At 40.2% G+C, this 21087-nt stretch overlaps 1 protein-coding gene across 1 annotated transcript in view; it reads right to left on the bottom strand.

Moving 5' to 3' along the window:
• The window catches only part of CDH11 (cadherin 11, type 2, OB-cadherin (osteoblast)), a 193189-nt gene that overhangs the window by 65790 nt on the left and 106312 nt on the right, over positions 1-21087 (bottom strand). The window contains exon 3 of the mRNA XM_011987902.1: positions 6551-6652. The gene's annotated coding sequence lies outside the window, so the exon portion shown is untranslated. The remainder of the gene's footprint in view (positions 1-6550; positions 6653-21087) is intronic.

Here is a 21087-nt window from a genome sequence, read left to right as displayed (position 1 = left end):
CTCAGCCTAGTTCAAAACGATAAGACAGGTGAATCAGATTTCTTTGGGAACTTCACTGAAAGAAAACAAGAACCTTCTGCAGTCAGTGAGGGAACTAAAATAGGAAGGTTACAAGGAACTTGAGAAATGGAGTAACTACCAAATGACATCTCATGACCAATGTTTCAATGAAATCAAGGCTTACAGCAAACCAGTTACAGATTAAAGAGAAACAAACGTGACCTCTGTCTCTGAGTCATGTAAATAGCAGAACACATGGCATCTGAAGATCTTGGCAATTTAAGGACTCCCTCAGCAGCTGTCTTCATGGAGCCCACGCTACTGATCTGTTCCTGAATTTCTGAGATCACTTGTAATGCCCTTGAATGACAACAAGTTTCCTGTATGTAAACTCATTTGAGTGATTTCTTTTGTCATCAAAACAGCAAACATAGTAAACTACCATAATCAAGAGGAAAAAAGTTTGGTGATTCTGCTAGTCAAGACCAAAATAATGTAGCTGCATGAATCACTTGTTCAGATATAGACAATGCCTTCTTCTCTGAATTTCTAAGAAGACTGAGACAAGAAAAATAATTCTAGACCAAAGCCAAGATGCTAGTGATCTAGCCTGGGTTCTGCCATTGAACCACAGTGCAAACTTAGAAAAAATACTTTTCCCTGTGGGTTAACAATCTCCTTCTACAAAACAGGAGGTTGGAAATAGCCCGTAAAAGGTCTCCCATGCATATCTGCAGGGGCTTGTGAGTCTGTGCTGAGAATAAGTGACTTTGCCTAGATGGAAGTTTTCATCTCATTTTGAAGGTCTAGGTCCCAGCTGGCAGGGCTGCTTTGTATACAACTTGAGGCCCCAGTGACCTAGAGCATCACAGCAATCATGCCTTCTGGGGCTAGACAATGCAGAGGCCCTGCTATTGTGATAGGTCCTTAAATTCCAGTATTAGGAATCAGGACTTTACTGGATGAACAATGGGAATCCATTCAGAATTTCTAGTCATGGGGTTGAGGGGAGCCAAGCTGTCACAGGTGTGCAGGAGAAATGGAGGTGAGGAGTGGCAGCTCTTACAAAATAGTTAAGAGGATGGGCTCAGGAGTCAGAAGGAGTTGGAAGGTTAGAGCTCAAGACTTACAACTCACTACACTAGAGGTGGAAATCAGCCTCTACAAGTCTCCACAGTGCCCTGTTAAAAATGGGAAAAACCCGGCAGGGCGCAGTGGCTCACGCCTGTAATTCCAACACTTTGGAAGGCTGAGATCACAAGGTCAGGAGTTCGAGACCAGACTGGCCAACATGGCGAAACCCAATCTCTACTAAAAAAAAAAATACAAAAATTAGTCTGGCATGGTGGCATGCACCTGTAATCCCAGTTACTTGGGAGGCTGAGGTAGAAGAATTACTTGAACCCGGGAGGTGGAGGTTGCAGTGAGTCAAGATCGCACTACTGCACTTCAGCCTGGGCGACAGAGCAAGACTCCATCTCAAAAAAAAAAAAGGGGGGGGGGAACTCTAGGACCAGTCTCACAGGGGGACTGCCAAGAGAAAAAGAGACATTGCGTGTACTTTGTAAAGTACCTGTCATATGGTAATCTTCACAAAATGTAAAGTCTATGAAGGCGGGGACCTTTTCTTTGCTGCTTACTGCTGTAACACAGAACATGGCCTGGTCCACAGCAGGTGATTAAGAAGATGAGTTAAGAGTTTTGTTTAGTCAACAAGAATGCATAAATACATATTGTAACCCCTGGATACCATGCACCAATCCGATAAAGAATAAGCCTCATAAAGGGGCTCTAGGAGTCCACTGTCTATTAAGGAGAAACAAGAAACCAATATTACAATAGAGATTGCTAAATGCAATAATAGGTATATGTGACGAGATGAGATAAAGTAGACCAGTGTTGTTTAATGGAAACATAATGTCAGTCACATGTGTAATTTTAAATTTTCTAGAAGCCATATTTTTAAAAAGTTCAAAAAATCAGTGAACTTAATTTTTACAGTGTATTTTATTTAACCCAGTATGCCCCAAATTGTATCATTTTAACATGGAATCAATATATACATTCTCAAGACTTTTTTTTTTTTGTCCTAAGCCTTCAAAATCTAATGTACATTTTATATTTAAAGGAACTCTCTGTTGGGACTAGCCACACTGCAAGCGCTTACTGGCCACATGGGGCTACTGGCTACCATCTAGGCAGCACAGGCACAGGGGATTCTTCAAGTTTCTTGAGAGAGGAGGGCATGTAGTCAAGGAAGACTTTCTGGAGGCATTGCAATAGTTCAGGTGAGAGGTAATATGGTTCTGAACCAGAAAAAATAAGGCTTGGGTTGAGAAAAAGGGGCTACTCTTGAAACCGTGCAGATGTAGATGGTTTTAGGAACCGAAAAGATTGAGGTTAGAGAATGAGGCAGCAGTGAGAGGAGAGTGAGAAGACAGTGGTGCTGTTCCTGGCCTCAAGAGGAGAAGGGCTGTTTGAGGAATAAACAGCATTTAGTTAAAAACATTTTCTTTCTTTCTTTCTTTTCTTTCTTTCCTTCCTTCGTTCCTTCCCTCCCTCCCTCCCTTCCTTCTTTTCTGAGACGGAGTCTCGCTCTGTCGCCCAGGCTGGAGCGCAGTGGCGCGATCTCGGCTCACTGTAAGCTCCGCCTCCTGGGTTCACGCCATTCCCCTGCCTCAGCCTCCCGAGTAGCTGGGACTACAGGCGCCTGCCACCACGCCTGGCTAGTTTTTTGTATTTTTAGTAGAGACGGGGTTTCACCGTGTTAGCCAGGATGGTCTCGATCTCTTGACCTCGTGATCCACCTGCCTCGGCCTCCCAAAGTGCTGGGATTACAGTCGTGAGCCACCGCACCTGGCCTCTCTCCTTTCTTTCTTTCTTTCTTTCCATCTTCCTTCCCTCCCTCCCTCCCTCCCTCCCTCTTTCCTTCCTTCCTTCCTTCCTTCCTTCCTTCCTTCTCTCTGTCTCTCTCTCTCTCTTTCCTTCTTTCTTTTTTGATGGAGTTTTGCTCTTTTTGGCCAGGCTGGAGTGCAATGGCAAATCTCAGCTCACCACAACCTCCACCTGTGAGTAGCTGGGATTACAGGCATGCGCCACCACGCCTGGCTCATTTTTTTTTTTTTTTTTTTTTAAGTAGAGATGGGGTTTCTCCATGTTGACCAGGCTGGTCTCGAACTCTCAACCTCAGGTGATCCACCTGCCTCAGCCTCTCAGAGTACTGGGATTACAACAGTGAGCAACCGCACCTGGCCTAAAACATTTAAAGCTTTCAGAAACCAGCGGAAAGATGTGCAGGGGAAAAGTTCAGAGTAGAATTAGGTACCAATGTTCTTGCAAGAGTAGGTATTATCAATTCTACCGTTTCTTTTCAAGTGTGGAGATTTTACTGCATTATTAAATTCTAGAATCTTAGAGTTGAATGACACTCTAGAGACTTTGAGCTATTAGTCCTTTATTTCAATAGACCAATGGGAAAACTGAGATACAATGATGATAACGAACTTATTCAAAATAAAATAAAGAGTGAAAAAAAAAACCAGAATCTCAACTCTTCACTTTATAGAGAAAAAGCAGAGAGGGCAGGGGAAGCATCAAGAGGAAAAAGATAATTTTTATAGCATCTACCTTGCCCTCTCTTCCCAAAACCTGATTTAACAACAGTCCCCTCCTTTTAAACTATTTCTATGGAAACAACCAGCCCAGATTCTAGAAAGAGGAAAAATAAAGCATTCATAAGTAATGACCTGAGAGAGCTCTTTAAAGATTTGCAGTGGAGAACTGAACTAAGAATAACAATCTGCATATTCTCCCTGGAATCGAATGTCCTGCAGAGAACCACTCTCCACAGTCTGTTTTGCAAGGTATAAACAATGAGAGGAGGAATTGTCCCAAGGTGGCCTTAATAACAGAAAAGGGCTTGATGTGGTCTTTTGAAATAGTTGCTAAAGCCAGAGAAGAGAGTGCCTTAAATTACCACTGCCAAGAGCCTTTAGAATTCTGAGAAACCCATCCTGTGCCCATAATCCACCAGGGTCCCCACGTATCCATCCAGCTCAATCAGAGTATGTGGATGGATGCCACTGAACAGGAAGGAGGAATGCAGAAAGTCAAGCGGCTTCCGCTGATCAGAAACTTGACTTTCACCAGCGTGTGTGTGGGCTGTTCTAAAGGACTTCTTTCTAATGTACCTCACCAAACCGTGCCATCACACTGAGATTAGACTAAACTCTGCCACATTTTTAAATGGCTTTTTTGTATCTCTATATATACCACAGAGTGTTCCCAACCCCCTTCATTTTAAGAAAGCAGACATCAACAATAGCCTCATAATGATCTCATTGTTGCTTCAAATAATCCAATCTTTGAAGCCTATTTCTTTCTTTTCAGGTGTATTAGTGTCCTTTATCAAAAGTAATGGGATTTTTTTTTAAGTTAAGGATAAAAGAAAAGTAATGGGATACAGCAAACTAGTCAAGTGCTTAGTACAAACGCAGAGTATTTTCTGAAGCATATGCGGAACACCTCTTAGACAGGCAGGACTTTCAAAGGCAACATTAAGTGTCTTTTGTGGGTCTCAGGTAATATGGTTCACTTAATTAGATTTTCCATAATTCTGGGTAATCCTATTGTGAATTACAGACGTGAATTTTGACTTGCCTGACAGAAACAGCTATTGCTCCAAATGCATTTCTGGAAAAAGAATGTTTTATTTATAAATCATTACCAGACTTTTCACAGGGCAAAACCCAAAAATGGAGTTCAACCTGGGAGGCCACATGGGTTCTTGGTTCACACAGGAAGGAATTCAAGAGCAATCCCAGCGAGTAAAGTGAAAGTAAGTTTATTAGGAAGTAAATGAATCAAATAGTGGCTACTCCATAGACAGAATAGCAGCATGGGCTGCTTGACTAAGTATATAAATGGTTATTTCTTGATTACATGCTAAACAAAGCGGGTATTGTTCATGAGTTTTCCACGAAAGGGCTAAGGAGTTCCCAGAACTGAGGGTTATTCCCCTTTATAGACCATATAGGGTAGCCTCCAGATGTTCCCATGGCATTTGTAAACCGTCATGGCACTGCTGGGAGTGTCTTTAAGGAGAGCAATGCATTATAATTAGCAAATAATGAATGATGAGGACGATCAGAGGTCTCGTTCACTGCCATCTTGGTTTTGGTGGACTTTGGCCAGCTTCTTTACTGCATCTCCCTCTATCAGTAGGGTTTTGTGATCTGTATCTTGTGAAATCAGTCCTGCTGACCTCCCATCTCATCCTGTAGTGAAGAATGCCTAACCTCCTGGCAATGCAGCCTACCATATCTTATTCTCATTTTACCTAGCCCCTATTCAACATGGAGTCACTCTGGTTTGAATGCTTCTGACATATTTCCGCCCTCCTTTTTGCAAGGGAATGCTTCATCCTAGGGGTTGTAGAGTGATGAAGATCCATCTTTCTTAACTTCTTCAGGCTGAATAGAACCAATGATATTTCTGCCTAACTATTAGTGTCTCTTTTATTCAAGGTAGAGAGTAGCTCAGTCAGTGTCAGTATGGTGAGGGACACTCATAACTGAATCTTGTGAGAAAATGGAAATCTGAAGGATTAATAAGTGTTCAATATAAGAAAATGTTGAATAAGTGTATCCTGTATTCCTACACAAAGAGGACGACAGAAATATTTTCCACAACAGTAAAGCAAAATAAAATTATCCCAAGTAAACTAAATAAGAAGGCTTTCCATGAACTGGACAGTTGTTAGGACTAACTTAATATGGAGTAGTCAGTTGATTCCAGTATGTGCCCAGAACTAGATCTGTATGTTACCCATTCCTCTTGTTTCTTCTGATCAGCAGCAAGAGATCACTAGTTGGCTCACAGATATAAGCAGACTCAGTCTAAATTGCAGAAAAAAGCTCCAGAACAACAGGCCAGACCAGAACCTAATTACAGATGTACTATAGTTTTTGAAACAATTTTTCTCTCTGGTCCCCATTTTTACTAAAAACAAATCACGGTAGAACTGATTGGTTAGCCTTACTATACTTGGCCTGATTCTCTATAAAGTGCAGCAAGAATAATTATTTGCCATATAGGTGCATTTTTAAAATTGGCTTTGATGGAACTTTGTTCAGTAAGGAATCTTAGATTAGACTTTTTAAAGCCTTAAGCTCAGTCATGCATTTATCTGTGCCTGCAAGTACTTGAATGAGTTTGGTGAATCCCTCTCCACTCAAGAACCCAAGATAACCTGGGGCTTCTGGGCCTGTCAGAAAGTGACAATCTTTACTTTCCACAGGTTAGGAACCCTGTGCAGGGACTCCATAGACAAGGTATGAGACCAGTTTTCCCGAGTGGCTTTTATCAGTTCTATAAGTCAACTTTGATTCCTTAAAGCAGTCTGTTTGAATATGAAACCACATCATTCAAGTCAAAGCCTTGGAAAAACAGAGTTTCTTCAATTTTGTCTAGTTACAAAAAAAACAAAACAAAACAGACTCTCACTGTACTTATGGAAATAACTATATTGCCATAAGGTAAGAATACTAACATAGTTTCCAAATTCTGGAGAAATAGGGGAGAGAGAAAGATATGTGCTCCAAATTTTGCTTACAGTAGTATACTTTTCTCAATTGCTAGAAGCTATAAATAACTCAAAAGAAAAAGATTTTATTGACTCAAATAAAAAATAGAAAAGATCAGCAATGTTTTCAGCAAAAAGTCATAAAAAGATTACTTCAGTCTTTTATTAGTTCAGTCTGTGCAATTAATTCCTGTTTTGCTCAATATTTATGAACACAGTTTTCCAAGAGTGCCATGGAAGTATGTTTCCTCTCTATTTTAATGGTACACTTTCCCAACTTATCAGAGACCTGCATTTAAAAGTACTCATCAAAATCCTATATCTGAATATAAACTATCTTTTGAAGAGGATGAAAGCAATACACCATTGTCTGTGGAGGACAAAAAGTCTTAGAGCAGGAGCAGTCCAAGATGCAATGGACAAGGAAATCCAGTTACCTCTGAGGTACACAACAATTTAACGTAACAGTTATGGGTATTACTGTTCATGTACACTAATTCATGTCAAAATTATGGGAGTTTCACATAATTTGGAAACACATACTGATAACACATTTATACAAATAAAACCCAAAGAAAGCCAAACACTATTTTTTATATTTGACAATGTTTCCTGTATGATTTTAATATACCAAGTAACGAAAATACATCATTTTGGACTTTAGGAGACTTAAAAAGATTAATAGGATAAGAAAACAATTTACAATTTGATTTTGGCAAGTTTGTCAAATATCAAAGGTGTGAAACATATGATAATTTAAGACAGAATTCCAGGTCTCCATAAGTCATTTATTTATCTAAAACAGTAACTCAAAATTTCAAAAATGCAATCACTTACTCATTGATAAAGTGGAGACTTAATTTTCCAAACAATTTGTCTTTCTCTCCTTTCTTTTCCCATTGTTTATTCAAAAGACAAATGTAAGTCTTTCGTTATCTTTTAATATTACATGAAAATCTTTTTCAAGAGAGAAAGCCAAATTTCACTTTTGCATTAGTGCATCATTAACACTAAAGCTAATTTTAAATATAATATTATAAACACGTTTATTCGTGTTTAATTTGTTTGACCATAGGTACAATTTCCACAGACCTTTTACAATGCTTTATTATTTTCTATTAAGGAGCATATTAGTGTTCTAAAAAGCCCCATTATTCTGACACATGGACCAAGATTTTGCATCAGTGTGCTTTTATTTCAATATTTAATTTACTGAAATACTGAATAATACCCTTTTAATTGTATTCAACTTGCTCACACACAGAATTATTTACTAGGTTGGTTTTTAACCTTTATAAGGTTTATTTTTCATGAACCTTCCACAACTTGCTCAAGCCTTCAGCTTTAGTCTATCTCACTTAAAACAATTCTTTAACCTTCTAAACTAGGGGAAAAAAAGTTTTCCATGCCTTATTATAATCTTTTATCAAAAACACATTATACTTTCTTTATACACCTTGCATGTAAAACTCTTCCTTCAGTAGTTTCAATTATATATGTTACAATGTTAACTATTAGCAACTTTTATTTTGGTGAAAAACCCAGTATGTTATGTTAATTATGTACCAGGTGCAGAGCCTAGAACACCAGATAGAAGTGCAAATAAGGTATGACTCTTTCCAGCAAAGCCGGGGACATGGCTAACAACATATGTCCATCAGTAGGCCTCACACAGAATCTAATTGCTCCAAAGCAGGTAAGCTGAGCAATTATCAAAAGACAACAAAGCAGTTTATGTAGTTTAGTAAACATAGTATCTGACTTGCCTAATTTAGACCAAATGTATAAATGTATAAATTTTGAAGACATTTTTATTTTACCAAAAACTTTTTTTTTAAGACGGAGTTTCACTTTGTTGCCCAGGCTGAAGTGCAGTGGCATGATCTCAGCTCACTGCAACCTCTGCCCCTGGGTTCAAGCAATTCTCCTGCCTCAGCCTCCCAAGTAGCTGGGATTACAAGAGCACACAACCACACCCAGCTAATTTTTTGTATTTTTAATAGATATGGGGTTTCACCATGTTGGCCAGGCTGGACTTGAACTCCCAACCTCAAGTGATCTGCCCACCTTGGCATCCTAAAGTGCTGGGATTACAGGTGTCAGTCACCATGCCCAGCCCCAATAATCTTTAAAACTGTCTTTATTTCCTCGAAATTACTACAGTCAAGTGAACTGAAAGGTATTAAAATTTCCATTTTTTCCAATAAAGTATTTGATTTAACTGCTTATTTTTCTTTAAGTCAATTAGCCCTATTTTCTATAAATAACACACACAACAAATATAAATAGACAGAAGAAGATCTAGTAGCTGTAAAATTTTTCATTTGCCAGGTTTTAGGTTTTTCTTAGTTGGATTACTGGCTTCAAGCCGGAGCCCTTTCAGGAACATGGACAGGAAAGCATGCAATTTCTAGGGCCTAATAAGCAGGCACAGTGGGAAGGCAAAACACCAAAAATCAATAATTCCTTTTTTTTTTTTTTTTTTTTACCAAATCCTGGATCCCCAAAAATGGAATCAGCCCATCCCCCATAGGAGTCTTACCCCTCACTGGGAGGTGGGGACATTTTTATACCTTCTAGATGACCAAGAGCATGCTTCTCTGTTCCAAAAGTGCAAAGAGCAGAGTGCTTCCCCCATAACTGCCACTAGCCATCACTAAAAGTATATTCCCTACATAGTTATTACACACCAAAGCTCTTTCATAATCCAAAGTAATTTCTGATACCTGTAAAAAAAAGTAAAAAACACCAGGTAACTGAATGGAAAACAGAACAGAGGCTTAGATTTTGGGAAGATCTATCCGTTTTCAATTCTTGGAGTTCCATAAGGAGAACAGGATTTTCCCAAAATGGGGTCTGTGGCACCTCCTCTGCTTTTCCCAAGGACTTCCAGAGTGTTAGAAATTACCTTACATCCTCTCATATGGGTCTCAAGAATGTTAAGAAGACAAATGGGAAAAAAACAACTCAGTCATCTGAGAAGAAAAAAGTTTTCCTTATTTCAGAGAAACAAGATTCAAGAAGAGAAAAACAAACATAAAAGCCATTTAAATATATATATATATATCTTAGTTATCCATGTTTAATTAAGCTAACTCTCAACAATAGAGCTCTTAAAAAAAAAAAAAAGTCCTTTTAGATCTCTTAATACCAGACTCTAGGCGGGACAAACAGCCAACACCTCTGGCTTTTAAGCTACTTTTTTTTTTTTCCTGCAAAGGTATTTTCCCAAGTAAAACCAATAAGCCTTAACTAAGGTTATGGCTTAACCATGATGGACCCATGAGATGTCTCCAAATAGACGGCAAGTGGTTTTTACGAGATCTAGAATCACCCCTTAAGTAGCTCAGAAAAAAAAAAAAAAGAAAAAAAAATTCAAGTCAGGAAATCAGAAGATGTCCACGGAGGTGAAAAGTTTAAATAAATGGCAAAAGTCCCACAACTGGAAAAAACTCATTCTCTAAGCCAGAAATTGAATGCAGGCCTCCATCAGGAAAGAGAAAACTTTTACTCACTAAGCTACAGGATGAGGCAAGCACCATATTGCTTTTCCCAGAAGGAGTTTAGAGCAGACATTTTTTAGCTTGCAAAGGATATACCTTTTCCCAGGAAAAGAGGCAGATATAAATCTGAGAAGCCTTAAGAGGAAACATATTTTAGAATTGATAGCCAATATTTCTTGCAATCTTACTGAAATAAAACCAATTTAAAAAAAACAAACTTGTTTTAAGATAGGGAACCAAAACTTAGTCCAATAGCTTTTACTTGGAACTCTAGCCATGAAATAGTAACACAGTTCACTTTTTAATAAAAGATAGGTGGATCCAAATTATCTCTCTGACAAAACTGGGACTTGTCCATTTGGCTAAACTTTGCTAATTTGAATTTGCCCCAATTGCTTAAAGGTACCATAGCGGTGAGTCCTTCAGTAGTCACCATTGTACTCATGTCTAACAAGGATCTCCACTAAATAGAAGTTTTTCTAAGTCTAGCAAAAGCCCAGTTATCTTCCCCTGCAAATTCCCACCTTCTGTAGCAAAGTGTTAAAGTGACAATAAGTAAAGAAAATGGTGTTACAGAAAATGATAACTTTAGGACAGAACAAGAAAAGGTAAGGCCAAGTTTCACCTTGGGTGGGCCTCTAACCCATAATCCTAGAGGGAATGCCAATTCCAAACTCCTCTGAGCATCCCGGGTGGTGCTAGGAATCAGCCAACAATACCGAATGCTGGAAAAAACAGAGTACCCAAGTATTGGCCAGTGAGGGTCCCCACAACAAATGCTAAAAATCCCAGAGCATCAGGGGGCAGCCAACAGTGAACCCCAAAGGCATAAGACCTAATGCAATTGGAGCCACAGAATAATGTGATTCTGGTGTCCCAGGGTCAATGCAACAGAGGACCTCATACAGCCAAATGTCCTTCCTTAAACAATCGCCCAAAGAGCCAAAGCAAAGATTACAAATGTGACAAAGAAATAAGGATAAGCATGCATTTGGGCATTGAAAGAAAAAAGGAAAATGGTCAGTCATTGGAAACTAAAGTAAAAACAGCCTGAGAGAAGGGGCAACAACGTGGGTTATAAAGGACGTGGACAGCCAGGTGTGCTTCTGCCTGTCCAGGATACCCAGAAAATGGGAAACTGCATCAGGCTACCAAGCCAAAGGCCTCGAAGCCACTTACTCATCTGTCCAAAATAAAGAACACAGGAAAGGACAGATGTGCCCAAATCAAAGGGAAATAAAAGTAGCAAGTTGAATCTGGACAAAGGGAGACTCATCCACCCAACATTCAGGTCTAAATGGTGCCCATGAGTCTCAATTTGGTGTCCAGATGGGAGGTCTACATTGCCCCTTCATTGGTGGCCAGAAAAGATGTCACAGGATGAATCCCAAAATTGAGGTTCGGCCTAGGAAGCCACATGAGTTCTTGCCTTCTTGTAGGAAGAAGTTTAAGAGCAAGTCTACAGAGTGAAGTGAAAGCAAGTTTATTAAGCAAGTAAACGGATAAAAGAGTGGCTACTCTATAGGCAGAACAGTGGCATGGGCTACTTGACTGAGTATGCGTATATTATTTCTTCATTTTATGCTAGACAAAGGTTTTCTACTAAAGGGGTGGGAAGTTCCTAAAACTGAGGGTTCCACCCCTTTTTAGACCATATATGGTAGCTTTGGGACATTGCTATGCCATTTGTAGACTGTCATGGCACTGGTGGGAATGTCTTTTAGCATTGGAATGCATTACAGTTAGCAAATAATGAGCAGTGAAGAGGACCAGAGTTTGCTTTCATTGCCATCTTGGTTTTGGTGGGTTTTGGCCAGCTTCTTTATTCCATCTCCCTTCATCAGCAGGGTCTTTGTGAACTGTATCTTGTGAAACAGGTCCTACCTGATCTCCTGTTTCATCCTGGGACTAATGCCTAAACTCCTGGGGATGCAGTCTAGCAGGTTTCAGACTCAGGTTACCCAGTCCCAATCAAGGCAGAGTCACCCTGGTTGCAATGCCTCTGACAGAATCATTACAGCAAGAAGACCACCCTGCTCTTTCCTCTCTCAGGTAGAAGTGAACATTGCTTTTCCTTTGGATGACACTGTCCTTTCGTGAAATTTGATAAGGGCACTTTCTCAGTTCTTTACCCCCGGTTATATCTTCCACGTCCTCAGGATATATTAAGTTCCCTGAGATTCTGGACAACAGCTGACTCCTCTCTGAATTCCCTGTCACAAGAGTCAACAGAATATAAGGCTGACATGGTTTCTGCCCTCGGGGAGTTTCAAAAGTTAGACTAATTGTCTCTCATACTCAGCTGCACATTAGAATTAACCAGGAAACCTTAAAACTTCCATTGCCCAGGCCTTACTCTAAAACAATTTAAACCCAGGAATCAGTATTTTTGAAGTTATCTGTGTGATTCCATTGTACATCTAAAGTAAATAACCACTGGTTTAGAGCTATACTATCCAGTAGGGTAGCAACTAGGCACATGTGGCTTTTAAAATTTAAATTAAATTTAAAAGGCAGTTCTTCAAACCACTAATCTCATTTCAAATTCTCAAGGGCCATTTCAATCATTGCAAAAAGTTCTATTAGTCATTGTTGGTCTCAGGTACTAAAAACCCTCATCTGAAGCATAAAACATCTGTTCAATGAATGAAGGTGTGCAAAGAATCTAGCGCTGGGCATTCAAAGACCTGCCACTAACTCATTGTGTAATGTCCAGTAATCTAGTTTTCCTGTCTGTGAAATGAAAGACTGGGTAACATGAGTGGCTCTCCAGACATGATCTTTGGAATACGCCAGAAAACCAAGGGATCAGGGAACACAATGCCGGGAAGAGCTGAACCAACTGGCCCCACACTCCATAGCAAACAGAAGATAGCTGAATTCCACAGAATTTCTCTTTGCAAAGCAGCTCTGCTGCATTACAAAAAAAGAAAAAAGGAATCCATGTCTGATATCTTGATAACCAACAGACTCCCTGTCTCAGTCCAGCAGCAGGTTAGTGAATTCTTGCTTCAGTGCTCATAATCTGGTGGTACAAGGAGGAGGGCCCTGCTCGGGAGGCTGTGAGGCCACTGACAACTAACAACTCACTTACTTCCCCTCTCTGAGTCTCTGTTTCCTTTCATGAAAAAAGCAACAAATGATGCCTGACCTCCCTCATTCCTAAGTTAATTGGAAGGTCGAATGATATAATGAATCAGGAAGCCCTTTGTAAAAGCATAATTTGGGTTACACAGGTGGGGAGAAGAACGATGAAATGCTGACAGCAGTGGCAACTTACATTTATTTGGGTAGGGTTTTTTTTGTTTTTTGGTTTTTGTTTTTCAAATGAGACCGAGTCTTACTCTGTTGCCCAGGCTGGAGTGCGGTGGCGCAATCTTGGCTTCACTGCAACCTCTGCTCCACCTACCAGGTTCAAGCAATTCTCCTGCCTCAGCCTCCTGAGTAGCTGGGACTAAAGGTGCCCATCACCACGCCCAGCTAATTTTTGTATTTTTAATAGAGTTGGGGTTTCACCATATTCGCCAGACTGGTCTTGAACTCCTGACCTTGTGATCCACCCACCTTAGCCTCCCAAAGTGCTGGGATTACAGACATGAGCCACCGCACCTGGCTGTGTGATTTTTAAAGTTTTGGCTTTTAACCTTTAGAAGTGTGGGTTGCAGATAAATTTAAATTATGTTATTATTACAGAAAGGAGATGTGATTTCACTCTTTTTCTCTAATATGGATATAAAATCTGCCAGATCCTGCAGCAGGTTCATTTCAGGTACATAGGCATCCTTGTTTATCCCAGAACCCAAATGGGATTCTGTAGTGTTGATTCCTGAGTATACTGACCTCGCCTATAGCTCCTTGGCTAGGGGATGGTGCAGGTAGCAGGGAGAGGAGGAATAGCTGATCCCTGCAAGGAAATGAATGGGGATACAGGCCAGAAATCCATCTGCAGAAACTCCTGGGCCTCTCAATTATCCATGATATGGGGTGAAAATGGAGCAATCATGGGGTGAACAAAGCTCCAGGGTGGATGGCATGGGTTCTTCTGGTCAGATGAGTTCCAGGAGTTCAACATGTCAAATCATTCGTTCCATTAAACCTCTGCTTGCCACAAACCAGCACATGGGTGGGCATGCCTTTTACTGAGTTATCATCTACGAATTAGCTTTTTAAATTGAGTGTCTACTATGTGACAGACACTGTGTTACATGCTTTGCATACACTTTCAGAAACAATTTTTCTGCAGCATCTTGATGAGGTGGGTATTGCCTCCACTGCCCAGATACGAAAATAAGGGTTTGGAGCACTTCGGTCTGTATTTAGTTCATATGCCTACCTAATGCCCAAACTGGAATTTGAAGCTATATATGGCCCATTTGGGAGCTATTGCCCTTCTACATTTGACATTTAACCAAAATAGACTTTTCTATAATTCTTTCAAATTTTGCTTTCTGGAGATGCTCAGAATTCAGCTAGCTCTTTTTCCACATAGTTACCACTCAAGAAATGTTTTTGGAGACAAGGATTTCTTCAATAGTTAAGTGATAAGAATTTAGTAAAACATGTTTTTTTGCCCTCAAGCAACTCCAAGGTTCCTGGAATTTTTAGACAGTAGGCATCTCCCTAAGGGTCTTCCAATTTCCACCTCAGACACCAGGGTTTCCTTTCATACCTCTTTAGAGGAACATCTCCCATCTTTCCCCAGACGTTCTCCAACCTGCCCAGCTCTGCCAAGTAGTCTCTGAATGAATGAATCATGATTTTCAAACCTCTCTCCCATAACGTTTTCCACATTAGAACAAAATTTTGTTCTACATCCTTCCCTACCTAAGTCTCCAAAGAAGGTGCTAATGAGTAATAAAATGCAAGCCCTGCAGGGGACTGTAGGAAGGCAGCCAGACGATAAATATCTTCTAACAAATGGAGCCAGCTCAACAGGAGATAGCTCTGTAAGATCTCATAAGCTAATCATTGTCAAAGGGATTGCTATGGTGCCCATGGAAAGAGGAGTTATGTGGTTGTAGAAGCAAGTGCCATGTTTCTATCAGTATTTCACCCAAGAGCATTAAGTCCAGGCCAAGAGTCATTCCCTGATAGAAAGAGCAGTCATTACTTGGCTACTGCTCACACCACCAGCCACTTCAGTGCTCACACCACCAGCCACTTCAGTACTCACACCGTAAAGGAGGAACAATTCTGTTCTGGACAGCAAATGTTAAAGAAGTGACACTAACCTTGTTTTATATTAAAGCACATAAACAAACCAAATAATGCAAAACTTGGCTCCATTTTTAGAGCACCATTGTGACAAAGCCCAGCTGGATGTCTCCACAGGCCCAAAGAACATCTCCCTAGGAGAAGCATATGCAGCTAGAGATGGGGTTGGCCTTTGCTCTCAGGGATCTTACATATCATTGACCAATTGCATCTTCTTCCAAAGAGATTTACCAGCAGGTTAAATGTGCAACTCATGCACCATTGGTTGGGCAGAAAGTAAGTGCTCTCCAGCATTACTTTGTAAAGGAAAGTCCCTTTGAACCACAGCTGCCCTGATCAACTAAGGAACAGATGAAGAGGTAACAATACAGCAGAGTTACTATAAACCATAAACTTGGGCAACAAGGACTTAGTGCCTTTCTGGTAAGATGTCCATGATGGAAAGGCTTACCCTTGTATCTCCAGGGTGGCTGCCCATGAAACCACAGAAACATAGCTTGATCTTCTGGTTCTGAGGCTGTTCCTGCTTCTGAATACAACCATGACTTTGGCTTGGACTCTCAGCAACCCCAAGGTCTAAATTTTCATTCTCCATCTCTTCCATGCCTAGAGATTTTTGTATGCCTTTAGGTTTTAAACCTTAGCAATCTAATCTAGATCACACAGCACCCACGGGGAAGGGACTTGCATTTGAAGGACACCTGTTTTAACAAATATACACATAGAGAAAATAACAGCTCCACAGCAAGTCAGCTCACTAAAATGAATAGTACAATTATAAATTAAAATAGGTCAGGATATATTCAGGATTGCAAGGGCACTTCACAAAGAAGGAAGAAAACACCTACATCATGAAGAATATGTGTAGATTTTTGAAGGGAAGAAACAGAAAGAACAGCCTCATCCCTCCTCTGTGGCGATGCTTTCCATATCACACATTTATGCCTTGTTTCCTGGGAAACTCACTGTCTGGGCCGTACCATGACCGACCGCTGCTCTGCTGAGATGCCCAGTTTGATTGCTTGGGGCTTTGAAGTTCCACCTAAGGCACAGCAGGTTTTTCTTCCTGGTGTCTGCCCCTGTCTTTGGCATTTTTACCTCCTGCTTGGGTCCTTTCTGGGCAGAAGAGAGAGTAAACGTTGCTGCCTACCGCCTGTTTCTATGTATCCCTGGTGGCACTTATGCATCATCCCCAGATGAATATTCTTTGGACTGACACAGATCAAGGACCCTGGGACATTAACAGATCTAACTTAGAGTTGTTCCAGCTATACATGCCCCCTCCCCTCCAACACACACACAAAAGAGATACATGCACACACACCTATGCTTCATCTTCCCTCTCTTCCCTTACTCCACAGCTGAGATATCCCAGCCTGTCCTATGGTTGAGTGCTTATAAGATGCTGCTAAATTCTACTTTACACTACACAGAATAAACTGAACCTGCTACTGATACATAATACCTTTCTTTTCAATATTTCATGAGCTTGCGCAACCCCCTTCCACAGATGCCCAACCCTCCATGCTTGGGTAACCATTAACATCTTCCTGCAGAATATTCCACTACATGGATGAACCTGGAGGACATTATGCCGAGTGAAATGAACCAGTCACAGAGAGACGAGTACTGCATGATTCCATTTACATGAGGTATTTAAAGTAGTCAAATTCATAAAAGCAAAAGGGTGGAAGGGTGGTTGCCAAGGCCTAGGGGCAGGGGGAAATAGGGAGTTCTTTATTTATGAACGAGTAGGCATACTTTCAGTTAAACAAGATGGATATGTTCTAGAGATCTGCTGTGCAACATTGCACCTATAGTAAACAATACTGCACTGTACACTTAAACTATACCAAGAAGGTAGATCTCATGTTAAATATTCTAACCACAATAAAATAAACTTTTTTAAAGAAGAAAAACACTTTTTAAAAAATCTTCCGAGAAGAAAAGATTTAAGCATTCCACAGGATCCTAATTAAAAAGTACTATTACCATAAAGTAAGCAGAATATTGGCTTTTTGACATTAGGAGAGCATGGAGATGTCACTTAGAGAAAACTCAAACTGAAACACCAGCAGTATCCAAACCAAAAGCCAGAAGAAATGTTCGCAGGGCCACTAAAAAAAAAAAACTACTACGTAGACGTCTTGTCTAACGTATTTAAAGAAGAAAAGTCTCTTTCAAATAATTACAAATTAAAAACTTGGCTCTGAGACTGAACTTTGAGCAGACAGATGAGAGAGATAAAATGAAATTTTTTTTTCTGCCAAAAATAATAAAGATCTTGATACAAAGATGTGATGATTTCCCCCCAGTGAAGCAACTCTGGAACAAGAAAACATGATGAGGTGGAGAAATTCAGTTTACAGAAGAATAGTGGCAGTTCTTTCATTTATAACTTGCTAAAGAATGTTGAATCAGTTCCTTAATGAGCATAGAGAACGGAAGTTTTTATGGGAGAACATTGGACGTTGTTTATACTGGCTGAATGAATAGCATTAGAGTAAAGTGCTTGTCCTTATTCTATTGTGCGGCTTTGGTTATTTGAAGTAGAGTTTCTTTTATTACCTTTCCAATGTCCTACACAACACAAACTTACAGCATTTTTAAGAGAGAACCTGGCTTCAATGGGAACTCACCTGACACTGGAGTCAGGCTTGTGACATGTCAAATTGCCTATGTCACGAGTACCCTTGATAAAAATGATCTCAATATGGCTTATTTCTCTTGAGTTATGTCTCATGATAAACCAACTCTGGCAATGCTAGGATGGGACAGATTTCTGGAAATAATCACCACAAATTTTCAAAAGGCACTTTGTGTTGAAGTAGAAAATATTTTATCCTGATCATAAGACCTTAGAAATAGATACAAGTTTGGGACTCAGGCAGCTTGGATAATGTTACAAACTCTACCATATCTATAGTATCAAGCATCTTATATCATAATGTGCAAGAAATTAACTTGTGTGGGCACTAGGGGAGCCAGATTTAGAAAATCAAATTACAGGACCCCCCAATTAAATTTAGATTCAAACAAACAGCAATAGCTTTTAGTATAAGTATATCCCATACAGTTTGGGAGACATACTTATATTAAAACAATTATTTGCTGTTTATCTAAAATTCTAATTTAACTCAAATTCCTATATTTTGTCTGGCAACTCTACTTGAAATGCATCTGTCAAAACAATGAACTGGACTTTGCAAGTCAATCTTCAGGTACCATGTTATTTTTAGTTCAAATTCTATAATCATTTTCGTTTTAATTATCTTCCTGTGAACTCAGAGTGCCCATGCGTAGTCCTCACAAAAGCAACATTGTTGGGCAGAAGAGATCACACTTGGGAAACTGTGGGCAGTTTGAGAATTAATTAATTATTTATTTATTTATTTTACACAGGATCTCCCTCTGTCTTCAAGGCTGGAGTGGAGTGGGGCCATCTCAGCTCACTGCAACCTCTGCATCCAAAGGCTCAAGTGATTCTCCTGCCTCAGCCTCCTGAGTATCTGGGACTACAGGAGAGTGCCACTGAGCCTGACTAATTTTTGTATTTTTAGTAGTTTCTCCATGTTGCACAGGCTGGTCTCAAACTCCTGAGCTCAGATGATCTGCCCTCTTCAGCCTCCCAAAGTGCTGGAATTAGAGGCGTGAGCCACTATACCTGGCTAGTTTGAGAAGTTTTAACATCAATGTAACTGAGATCAGTAAAACCCAAGGAGGGATCTTTCGTTTCCCCAGGAGAAGGCAGAACAGGCCCTTCAGTATTGACAGGTGACCTACAATGTAAAAGGCCTAAGGATGAAAGGATTAACTATGGTGCTAATTGATTGAGGAATTAGGAATAATGTTCTCTTTCATCCTCTGAGTTGATACAGTGCTCAGAAAACAACTAATACCGAAGACCCGGAGTCAGGATAATTTATATGAGGAGCATGTACCACACTGGATTCGTGGGTAACTTTCAAGGTCTTTTCAGAATGCAGCACTCATAGATAATTGTTCACATGTACCAAAAAATAATAGAAATGCATTCACCAAACATACCTAGAACACGGGCAGGAGTCCGGTGGTGTATCAAGCAGAGGCAATAGCAAACAAATGTTGTTACGGTCCTCAGGTCACTGACAGCCTAATGGTGTTGTTGGCTTGGTGGGAGGTAGCCCAGAAAACAGGTGAACATAAAGAAAATGTGAAAAGTTTTTTGATGGGGGACTTAAGGGGCTAAGTCAGCAGAGTCACATAAACCAGGGTATGAGGCAGTTGGTCGGGGAAGACTTAGTGGATAAGCCAGTAGGTAGGAATTTAGTCTTGTAGTATGCACATAAGTCAAATATTCAAGGTGAGGAACAGCAATCCAGGCACAGGGAACAGCAGGAGCAAATATTTAAGACATGAAATAAGATCCTATGTTCAGGTAACCACAGGATTTTGGAACTGTGAAAACACACAGCTTGCTCAGGAAAGAGAAAAGGGGTGATGCAGAAAATATAAGCAGGTGGTGGATCACATACACACGTGAATAACAAAGAAATGATACCCATAATTATAATATGTTTTATTATTTTGCCCCTGCAAATGAAGAAAATGCTGAGATTCATGCCTGTGCTGAAGCATGCAAAGATGGAAAGTCAGCTGCGAGTCAATTAACCATGAAAAAATAGCCAAATGTCCATAATTTTGGTGTCTGTCCCTTGGTCAAAATAAATGAATGTCTGCTTTACTTATTCAGTTTCCATCTGGATGTGTCAAGCCCTTAGGACATGGAGGAAGCAGAGAGTCTAAGACTCAGATTGACAAGGATGTGTGATTGCTGTGGGAGAAGGAAAAATAACTCTGTCCCATCACCGAGAGTGAATCGATGGGGGAGGCGATGGAATAAAGGCAAAGGAAAATATTATATTGCAAACCTGCAATGTTAGACTTTGAGTTAGAAGCATGAATGATACTGAATATTTACAGTCTTGTGAGGCAGGGATAACTCCTAAACTGGCAAACAAAAGAATCGGAGTGGCACAGTGGTTCATGCCTGTAATCCCAGCACTTTGGGAGGCCAAGACAGGCAGATTGCTTGAACCCAGGAGTTCGAGACCAGCCTGGGCAACATGGAGAAACCTATCTCTACAAAAATAAAAAAGAAGAAGAAGAAGAAAAAAATCCAGGCATGCAGGTGCATGCCTGTAGTTCAGCTACTCAGGAGACTGAAGTGAGAGGATCACTTGAGCCCAGGAAGCAAAGGTTGCAGTGAGCCGACATTGCGCCACTGTACTCCAGCCTAGGTAACAGGATGAGAGCGAAAAAAAAGAGGAGAGAGAGAGAGAATCAGAGAACTTAAGCCCAAGTTCTGGCATCAAACAAAATGATATAACCTAAATTTGACCCCGGCCATAAGAAAGAAACCCAAATACACGTGCCAAGCGTTCTCTAAATCTGCAGCAAAAACAGCCAAAGAAAAGCGACTCATGATATAACAGAGGTAGTGCCTTTGCAAAAAAAGGAAATTAATTTCAGTCTGATTTCCCCTGATTTGTACTGTATGTACCAAATCACAGCCCTCTTTGAGAAATTAAGGGCATTAGTTATCTTCCCATTCAGTTGCAGTGGCATTATACTTGCATACAGACATTCCTAGCTGAGATGAGAAATATCAAGTTTTTACAAAATCATTCATCAAGAGGTGAGACCTAATCCTGATTAGCGTTTCAATAAGAAGCCTGGGACAAAATAGAGAATAAGCACAGGATCACAGCAGCAATTAGGCACTTTCTAGACAGCCACACTTTTCCT

The sequence above is a fragment of the Mandrillus leucophaeus genome, unplaced genomic scaffold (assembly GCF_000951045.1).
Source record: "Mandrillus leucophaeus isolate KB7577 unplaced genomic scaffold, Mleu.le_1.0 Scaffold319, whole genome shotgun sequence".
NCBI lineage: Eukaryota > Metazoa > Chordata > Mammalia > Primates > Cercopithecidae > Mandrillus > Mandrillus leucophaeus.
This window is presented reverse-complemented; position numbering and strand designations above follow the sequence as displayed.